The following is a 10,066-nucleotide window of genomic DNA, read 5'->3' on the forward strand; positions in this document are numbered from 1 at the left end:
TCAACCTTGCTTCAAGCTCCCATGGAGTTCTAGAGAATTCTTCTTTGGGGTTTGTGTTTTGATTTTGAATAATGAGTTCAATTTTAAGGTTTTAGACTTATAAAGTCAGTTAGAATACCCAAAAACACATTAAGTAACTTCCTAATATATTTTTAGAATGCTAGGTGAATTTCCTAAACTAACCTTTACTATGCCGACACACCTGAAGAAATTTACAGGTGTCAACCGATGGAGGCATCGTTGGTTCGTAGACCAGACGACGGGCCATACTGGCAACCGTGTTTGGATCAGAGACTCATCAAATGGGGTCTTAATGTCGCACACCTAAGTGTGGAGAAACGACTGGCCTTTCCTTGGAGTACGGGGAGTCGTTTGCTTCATAGGTGAGGACTGCCTTGGACAGTTATGACCCATAGTTGGGGTCCTCATCAAGGACCGTTAGGGTTGTCCTTGGGGAGTATTGCCCGAATATTTCAAACCTAAATACACTACATAGATGTTAGGAATCTCTCACAACAATTTGAACTCAAACGAGTAAAACATGTCAAGGCACAATAACACACAAGCACGTCTCAAGGCTATCTTTCGAATGTCTTGTATGTTCTTGGACATTTCACTTCCAAACTCAACACACTACCTCTTAACACTATAATTATCCATTTTAATACCTTATAAACTTATGACACATATGTTAGGATCTAGCTTCACCTATTTCCTTTTAGGGATGTTATATGATGTAAAATTTTAATGTATACAAGGATACAATTAACTCTAAGAAGTATATAAAATACAATTAAACTGATACTAACTTCTTTGTGATATTCTCTAACCGACAACCATCACTTAAGAGTAATTGTAATGATACAACGATTCACCTCACGCTGCAGTGCATCCTATACCTGGCCAAAGGTATAACACCTAAACAGCCTAATGGATCCACTAGTCTACAGTGAAAAGGGTTCATCTAAAAAGTATGACCCTTTTATACCTATGGTGGGTACATGGTTTTATTGAGATGCGATTTATCTGAACTCATGCTCATCCTCAATTCAGTGCTCAATGCTACTCCCTAAATATACTAGCACTTATGTTTTAAAACAACTTCTTCGGTGGTTTGATCTTAGTGCTCAAAACATAGCTCAAAGGCTATCTTGGAAATCTTAATTTCCCTGGTTGCTTCATTTTATAACGCTATTACTCCTTTCTGATGACTAGCTCCACTTCGGAAATCAAAGTTCCCTTACTTGTTAAATGTGAAAACATTTTAAATCTACTTGGGGATAGTTAGGCCCCATATACTTTTGAAAAAAATAACTTCAAGTTTACTCTTTACTTAGCTTGAAATTTGACTCTTAAAACAAATTTAAAACGTTGTTAAAGACCCAAGAGAACTCTTAAGAACTTTGCTTTGACTTATTTTATAAATTTTAGACTTAACTCTTTACTTCTTCGACTTTGCGCTCAACTATCCTTGAATTGGATTATAGATTCAAGGTTCGTGATCGCATGTTTATCGATAATTTCATGATGTTTATATGTACCTTATAGTGTTGGAATCATCAATGAAACATAGGTACATCACTTAGGAACTAGTGTGAAAAGATGGGGAATGAAAAGGGTGAAGTGGCGTCCTTGACGCTCTGAGAGGCGTGGGACGCTAGGCCCAAAATGTTAGAGGCCAAGTTAGGGTGCTCTGGCTGGCGCGCATCCCTTGGGCCCTATGGACAGAGACTATCCTATGGGGATATGGGAGGCGCGGCGCCCCAAAGCCCTATGGACCTGCATTTCAACTTTTCTTCTCCGCTTTTCAACTCCGAACCCTCTAAACTTCCATGGTTCTTTATCCAAACACTTAGGATCACTAAAACCAATAAATTTGACTCAAAAAATTACTTGGAAACACGAATCAAATCAACTCTAGGCATGCAATAACTCAACCAACAAGAAATCAAAAATTATTCTTCAAGAACTCCACTTTTCATCATTCAATCTACTCAATATCGGTGAATTAAACAAGTTTGTGTGTGGTTGAACTAACCCAACACGAGAAGGTCTCACCCCAAAAAAATACACTTGATGATCTTGGCGTTATTGATGAATTTTTTATTATTCTCCCTTTTCCTTCCTCTTTTCTCTCTTCTCTCTTCTTTAAGCCCTAACTGTAAAATAAAATTCCTATTCTGAACTAAAACTTATTTTTACCCCAAATAAATCTCTAAAAGGAAATAGGAAATAAATGGGTGAAAAGATTAGGTTGCCCTTCCTTAAACCCGCATTGGGACCTTCCTCAATCTAACAACCCAACATCCGATCGGCATATCTCTCTCATACGATATCAAAATATGCAACCTCAGCGGCATTGGAAAGATATCTCCAAGGCTTTCAAACCATATAAAAATTGACTCTAACCCATCCTAAACTAGAATTTATGGCCATTTGACAACGACCAAAACTCACTTTCATAAATTAGAAAATTTTCCATATTTTTCCTATTCTTTCCAAAAAAAAATATAAAATTTAGTTTCTTAGCTTATTCTTATATATTACGAGTTACGAGATGTTACAAGTTAAAAATTTGGGACTATTGAGAAAATATCGTTTAACCTAATTTATACTATTTGTCACTTCTACCTAACTATAAAACTTGAAGGACTCCTACATAATTTACTAACTAGCTGTTTGAACATATTACTATTTATAATGATGCATGTGTATTTATGATGTTCATGTGGACACATATTTACCTTTAAAATATACTATTAAATAGTGTAGGGGTAAAATGTCCTCCATAAAGTTTGGTATCATAACAATAATTTTGGCTAAAATTGAAGTATTTTTCAGACCCTTTTCTCTTGTTCATTAGTAGGATTTTTTTTTATTTAGTGACTAGGACAAAGAGGAGAATTTTCTTTCATTTATTTGTCTAATTTTAATTTTAAAAGTAAGTTAAAATTTTGAATCTTGTATCGATCATAAACTAAATATGTGTATAACGTATAAAAATATCATATAATCTGATGTTGTAGATATTCTAGGTAAAAATATAAAATCAAAGAGTTGTCAAAAAAGAAAAAGAAGATAAAAGAGACGGGTTTTTTTTATAAAAAGGACTAAAAATAAAGTAAGACAATGAATCGAAGAAAGAAGTGGTATAAGTTTTAACTCTGTGAGTCTTATATAGAAGCTAGTTTACTTATTATTAGTTACAACATTTCCTTTATTTTAAGTAATCCGATTCTTGTTAATTTCTAATAAATGGAATTGCATACATGCATGTAATTAATTTTTTAGTTACCTACTTGAATTTGTATAAATATTAGATTTTTCATACTTTTTTTATAGAAAAATATGATTTGATATGATTCTGATAGATTACGAGGCCGTTCAGAAAGAAAAATGACAATTTTGTGAAGATTTGTGGCAAGGTAGAGAGAGGCGGAGCTAGGTAGGGGTTAATGGGTTTGGACGAACCCAATAACTTTTTCATAGACCATATATTTGTATTAGAAAATTAAAAATATTTATGAGTATAAACTTGTGTACCCCCAAACTCCTAATCTTGACTCCACGTCTGATTAGGTAGATGTGAAATTGTTAAATAATTACCTTTGAGAGGTGTGTTTCCTCTTTAAACAAGGTGATGATAGTGCAAATAACACATAAAACCACAAGCACTTGCAGTCCAAAACAATGCCTCCGGGATACACAACATGAAACACATAATTACATCAGACACGTTACACGTCACTAGAGGAACAACATCGTTACTATTTGCTTAATATTATTAATAAGGTTGAGAAATTGTACCTGATATATAATTCTTAGATGTAGAAGCACAAAGAGAATGAACGTGTTGTGTCGTATCGACGTTGGGTGTGTCGATGGGAGGCCGTCCGCTATTGTCTCGAATCGAAAGTCCGGTAATCCGTCGAGAGAGAGTGGACCATTGGACCGGAGAAGATGTTTGTGGTTAAATTCAGCGTTAATATAAAAATCATTGTAATGAACAAGTTTGGCTAGTTTCGGCGTTGGGCTTATATGGCCTTGTGTTGTATAAGGTATGCAAACCACATGACAACTTTTGGTTTGCAAAACTAGCCATAATATTTCTTTTTTTCTTTTTTTGTCAAATAATGTTTGTTAGAGATACAGAAAGTAGTTCTGGTCACATTTATAGAGACACATTGTATAAATGGACGATAAGACTTTTTATATTAATTTTCTAATTCCTCAATTTAATTATTTCTCTCACCTAATCGATGAAAAATAACATTATATGTGTAGATATCTTCTATAGAAACAAGAAAACACTGGGCTATAGCTAGTATGACAATCCTTTTCTTTTTGATTTTTCGGCGTTTTGGTTTTCACATTAAACCATCAAATTTAAATTTGTATTAAAAAAATTCACATCAAAGAAAAAGTACGTCATAACAAAAGTAATTGCATATCTAGAGAGACTCGAATTGACAATATTCTATCATTCTTCATAACTGTAGTATCTATACTAGTTCTCCCTCTGTTTCAAATTAAAAGTAAGTGAATTTAAATTTACAATTTAAAATATAATATTTCATCATAATAATATAAGAAGAACTTCAATTTATAAAAATAAAATTTTAAAAAAATATATGTATAATTCAATAATAACAAATTGATTAAATTTAATGCTCTTAACAGAGAAAAAGTATCACCTAGCTAATACTACTAAAATTATACAGCCGTCTCTCCACCTACCTAAGCATTTGTTCAGAACTTTATGATTGTGTGCCGAACTTTTAACTCGTGGTTATATTCAAATGAGACAGGTCATGGCACGAGCCCAACACAATCAATGCAAGTTATCTACTAAGCCTTTGATGAATATAAATATATTTGGGTTTCTCTTCAATATTCCAGCACGGAGGGCAAAAACATTTTGACATAAACAACAATTGAAGTTCATACATGAGTACTATTATAATTGCATGATAATAATGAATTAGTAAATAAAATAGAAAGATACAAGGACCATCCAATTGTCAATCTACTAGCATATAGAATAATCTTTGATTTAGGTATAAAATCTTCGATCTGAACTCCCGAAAACCTGATATTTGGACTGCCCTTGATCAACCAAAATCTGAGAAACGACATTTCGTTTGTAAGAACTAAGAAGAAGACTACTAAACCAATAATAACATGAAAAGATATAGAGAGCATACAACTTCAAGTAAAGTGGACCACTTGGTGTTCAACTCGATGTTCAATATAAATAGCTATAAAGACGCACCATGAAAGAATATACTACTTACATCAAACCACATCATTCTTCATAGAAACAAAAATTGTGTTATTAATGGAAAAAAAGGTAGTAGTCGTCTAACAGATAACATCCTGCTTGTAGAAGAATAAATCAATCAACTCCACGTTAACACGAACTCGAGTTATATAAATTATAGTAATGAATGTATCAAGACTATGCTCGAAAAATAAGTTCAAACTTCAAACAAAAATGTGAAATGTTATGAAAATACCATGTACAACACAATGCACAACTTTAACCATTCCAAAGTTTGTCACCCATTTATTTGTCTGATTTTTCTCTTCTTTTATCCTTCATTTTGGGGTCTTCTTTGAAACATTGTAAGATCTATTTTTTCTGCATGACCTTCTATATGTGAACTTGATTTGAATAACCAGAACATCAAAGAAAAAACAATAGATAAATGGGAGGAATGAAGGGGTTACCTTGTGTGAAGGTTAGGCTAATCCTAGCTTACATGTACATTTAATTTTTACAATCTAAAAATAGTCTCTAGCATCAATAAGTCTACCAGGTAATGAAGGTAATTATATGAACAACAATGTTCATAATGATCTACTCTTGTGATATATTATGATTTGTTTCTCAATTAAAGATATAACCACATTAAAAGAAGTATCATTAAATATACCTTTATGACTCAGTAAATTATTCTCTGTCCCAAATAACGAGCCCTTTATTTTACTAATTTGTATAGTTATAAGAAGTCACTCATTGTTTTTTTACATGTATTTTGCATATAGAATGAATTCATATTTATGAGTTGCTTCAGTGATAATTTCCCGATCCTAAGGACAACAAAAAGATAAGTAGAATCATCAATGAAAACTTTCAAAAAAAAATACAACTAGATAATTAAGAGTAGAACCTTCACTAATGAAGAAGATCAATATAAAAAAATAGTACTTGAAGATAATAGCATTGTCATTCTGAAATATCTCAAGGGTCTTTTCATAATCTTAAGAGAAAGAGCATTTTCAAGACCCTGCACCAATTTCTCATAGCTCTGTATCTATCTCGCTACAACCTGCCCTAAAAAAATATTAGCCTTAAGAAATATAACTTTCAAGAACACGCGCCAACACTAAAGGAACATAGACGGAACACGCGCCAAATATCAAAGGAACATAATTTTCAGAAAACTTGGTGCAACATGTTAAAAGGCCGGCGTTCCACATTACTGAGAAAGTCCTATCATGACATTTCAATGAAGAAGTTCGCAATATATATATGTGAGAAAGCAATAGCATATACACTGCACATTACACAAAAATAATAAAACAAAAAGATAGAACTTAACAAAGAGATTTAATTCACTGTTATAGCAGTGATATGGAAAAACATGTTATGAATAATTTTTAGTTTTTAAAAATACTTCGAATGGAAATGATAACATGCTTAACTGGCTTGATAAATAGTTTAACATAGCCATATTTAATCTGCAGTTCTATATAAGACTCATACTTTTTATTTAGGATACCAAAGATCTCAAGAATCACAAGCCCCACGATATTATTTAATTATTTTCACATAAATATCTTACTTCTTAGTTGATAACAAACTTATATCGAATGAGCCTTTTAACATCATATATAATACGCTCTAGGTTAAGACTAACCATAATCCCTTGTTTTTTCCTACCTTAGACTCTATGCTCAAATTAGAGAAGTCTCATAGAAGAGGAAAATATGTGCATCAGTTAAAAATAACAACAACAATTACAAGTTTCAAGGAAGTAACTACAATAATTAATATATCTAGCAAATTGTTACCTTGTCATTGAACTTAAGATCAACCTTTAATTGTTTCATCGTCGAGTTGCGAAACAAAAGTCACCAACATGATTTCATCTGATGGTTGAAAGAAAAATCCAGTATCTGTAATACATAGTCTTTTAAACTTCACCACAAGCTCTTCAAAATAATTTTCAAGCTCAACAAAAGGTACACAAAATTATGTATACATTCAAAAGTACATACCTTGTACCAAATTTTACATCCAACTAAGATGATTTCTTTTGTTAACATATTCAGAGGAGAAGTCATTTCTACATTTCGAGTCTAACAGAAGTCACTAAACTACAATAGAATTTTATATACATAATTTCATTGAAGATGCTCTCAAATATTAAGAAGTTGTTGGAACTTTAATGTCATCTTTGAAAGCATTATCATAAGAATTGTTTTGTACGCTTGCCCATAGAGATTTATATATATCAACTTCCTATTAAAAGTACAATAATTCAACACATCATTTTTCAGAGGGCTATATCATTATGGATTATCAATTCATTTCATTTATCTTGCAAGGTAAAGCGAGCATAGAGACTAAAATAGATGAATATAAGAAATGTTTGTATGGAATCTTGAATTCATTATATAGTGAATCAATATTTGGATAAGAATAGGGAAGGAGAAAAAATGAAAATTATATATTATGTTATTTTAGTTACAAACATTCCATAAAGTCAAAAAGAAAATCTTCACAATCTAGTAGAGGTAACATGTCAAATCCATAAGGAAATAAATATCTACAAAATATTGTTGAACCTATGTAATTAAAGACAAACTCATTTGAAATAACTAAAAGAAAGTGACAGATTGTGTTACCTGTAAATTTAAAATAAATTGGAGAAAACAATTAGTAGGAGAAAAGTATATACACAACTTTAGCAAAGGGACGCGTAACAAAAGTGATTTGCCTCAATCGAAAAGATATACATACACCTCCAAATTTAGTAGAATCATTTTATATTCAAGTATAAGACATTATTGTCCATACATAAATTTTACATTTAATGAACGATAAAGAACGATGACAATTTATTCTAACCGTACCGAAATATATAGGTGAATTTAACGAGAAACACGTTGAATAAAAACACATGAAGATCCTAATTTCTGTAAAAGGACACCAATGACAAAAAAAATTATCAACGTATCCATTATTCATTTAATCAGTGCCAATTTTGGAAAAAGAGACATGTACACTAAAATGTAATCCAGCTTTCTCTAGCTTCTTATCTGTTTTAATTTCGTCAAGTTCCAAGATGGTTGGATTTACAGTTCATTTAATTTAGCCAACATGAAATGAAAAATATAGGTGAACAAAGAAGCTTTAAAACCCCTTGAAGGCTTAACAGTGTACTAATGATCGATAAAAACAAATAAAGAGCAATTATAATTGTAGCAGAATGTAACTTTTAAAGATTAGTCCCACAAAAGGGATTATCTCACATAAGATTCTACATTAAAAAAAATATAGCAAATGTTTTGAAATAAAAATATCGACAACACACATAATTTGATCACGGACAGAGTTGAATATGATGAGAAAGTATAATACTATGTCAAGATTGTTATAATAAAATTAGAGAAGATGAAGCATACTAAAAGAGTATAATTATCTAGACTGTAGACAAGAAATCTATGTACTTACCTATGAAAATTGGAGAAATCGAGTAGATTTTTTTTTGAATATGAAGTTTCTATGCCCATCCCTACATATCATGTTTCCAATCCTCTCATTTCTCCTTGAAATAAATACAAAGACCTACACATGAAAAATTAATAAATCTTAAAATCACTCACATTAAGAACAAACCATAAGGAAAACTAAATTTCAATAATCAATTTTAAAAAAATATAAACTAATAAATAGGGAAACAAATAGGAGAAGGAGAAAAGAACTAGAAGGAAAATATCGAATTAACCGTAAATACAGTGCATGCAATTACAGAAACACAAAAACCAAATAGATAAGTAAAATTGAGTAAAAAATCGAACCAATCGAATAAACAATTGATAAAATATGACCTAAATTCAAAACTAAAGAAATAAAAGCACAAAGGTCAAAATAAAAGAGGAAAAGAGGTAGTTGGTATGGAGAATTGGTGAAGTTTCATCGGACATTCCTTTGCCTTCCATGAACATGAACATGAACAATACGGTTTCTTAAAAGCTCGGACATATAAGATAAACAGAATTAGTATGTGATTTCTTCTTCTAAGTATTGAACTTTCTGCACATTATTCAATCCAATATTTAGAAAAATAAACTGACCAAAAAAAAAGGACAAAATACGAAGGGCTCTTTGACCAACCTTCTTCAAGGACCAATTTCAAGTTATGGAATGCATCAATTTTTGTAGAAAAAAGGGTAAGTAGCTGAAAAAATTTGGGGAGAAAGTGAAAATAGGATCTCTTAGGTAAAGAAACAAGGTAATACGTTTCTTTCCCAAAAAAAAAGAAGGGGAAATTGGGGGAGTGAACTTAAATATATACACGTTGCCTTAAGCAAACAAAGAAATAGGGCCAAAGTTTCTGGTACAATTTTCGTTACTTGTAGTAAAACTATTTGATGTTGTGTTAGTACTTTCTAACTCCCACTTCTAAATAAAGGAAAATAATTATACTAATATTAAATAATAAGATGAATATTTTTTTAAAAATTATGTACATATGAAAATGTTATAAAATAAAAGTAATAATGAAAGAGAACAATAATTAAGGGAAGGATAAAAGTTATATATCATTTCAGTTCTTAGTATCATCTCATAATGAAGTTAGCAAGCCTATTATAGGGCAAAAACACGTGAGAAATACCATTCATAAGTTATTTACTAGCTTCTAGTAAGACCCTGAAAATGACTTAGGTGAAGATAGAGCCTAAAAAGGTTGTAATGATGGTCTAAGGTTCTAAAATTGTTTATAATATGGTTTTGGGACAATCTCTAAGTGTTTAGGTGCATTGGAAGTCAAAC

The 10,066-nt window shown here is 31.4% G+C and overlaps 1 long non-coding RNA gene across 1 annotated transcript; it reads right to left on the bottom strand.

Annotated features, from left to right (window-relative positions):
- Positions 1-4,903: 4,903 nt before the first annotated feature.
- On the bottom strand, positions 4,904-9,560 carry LOC104647017 (uncharacterized). The gene is made up of 4 exons (XR_741219.3): positions 9,407-9,560; positions 8,744-8,857; positions 7,078-7,182; positions 4,904-5,122 (listed from the first exon to the last, which is right to left on the bottom strand). It is a non-coding gene; the product is annotated as an uncharacterized lncRNA (long non-coding RNA).
- Positions 9,561-10,066: the final 506 nt, after the last annotated feature.

The sequence above is a fragment of the Solanum lycopersicum genome, chromosome 4 (genome assembly GCF_036512215.1).
Source record: "Solanum lycopersicum chromosome 4, SLM_r2.1".
NCBI classification, from domain to species: domain Eukaryota; kingdom Viridiplantae; phylum Streptophyta; class Magnoliopsida; order Solanales; family Solanaceae; genus Solanum; species Solanum lycopersicum.